Source organism: Eimeria mitis, genomic scaffold (assembly GCF_000499745.2).
Source record: "Eimeria mitis Houghton genomic scaffold, Emh_scaff2924, whole genome shotgun sequence".
In the NCBI taxonomy this organism is placed as follows: domain Eukaryota; phylum Apicomplexa; class Conoidasida; order Eucoccidiorida; family Eimeriidae; genus Eimeria; species Eimeria mitis.
Genome location: NW_013571265.1, coordinates 1 through 619, shown reverse-complemented (window position 1 = coordinate 619; position 619 = coordinate 1).

The following is a 619-nucleotide window of genomic DNA, read 5'->3' as shown; positions in this document are numbered from 1 at the left end:
ATGCATGCATATGAACGCATGCATATGAACGCATGCACGCGCATGCATGTGCATGCATGCATGCATGCATGCATATGAACGCATGCATGCATATGAACGCATGCATGCATGCATGCGTGCATGCATGCATATGAACGCATGCATGTGCATGCATGCATGCGCATGCATGCATTATGGATGGGGCTCCATGCATGCATGCAGGAGAAAGTAGCGAGGGAAGCATCGTGCGTATTGTGTATATTTGGGGTGTATGTACACCCCAAATATAAACAAATTTAATTTTTATGTATTTCTTTTGTGTGGGGGAGGAGAAGATATAATCAACTAGTTATATTTATTTATTTATTTATTTTATTTATTTTGTTTATTTATTTTATTTATTTTATTTATTTTATTTATTTATTTAGTTGTTTATTTTATTTACTTTATTTATTTTATTTATTTAGTTTAGTTTATTTTATCTATTTTATTTAGTCTATTTATTTTATTTATTTTTATTTATTTATTTTATTTATTTTTTGTTTTTCTTTTCTTTGTCTATAAATCTATAGTGCTGCGTGTTTTTCTTTATTTTAATTATACTGCTTTTTCTCTTCTATTATAAATATATATATATATA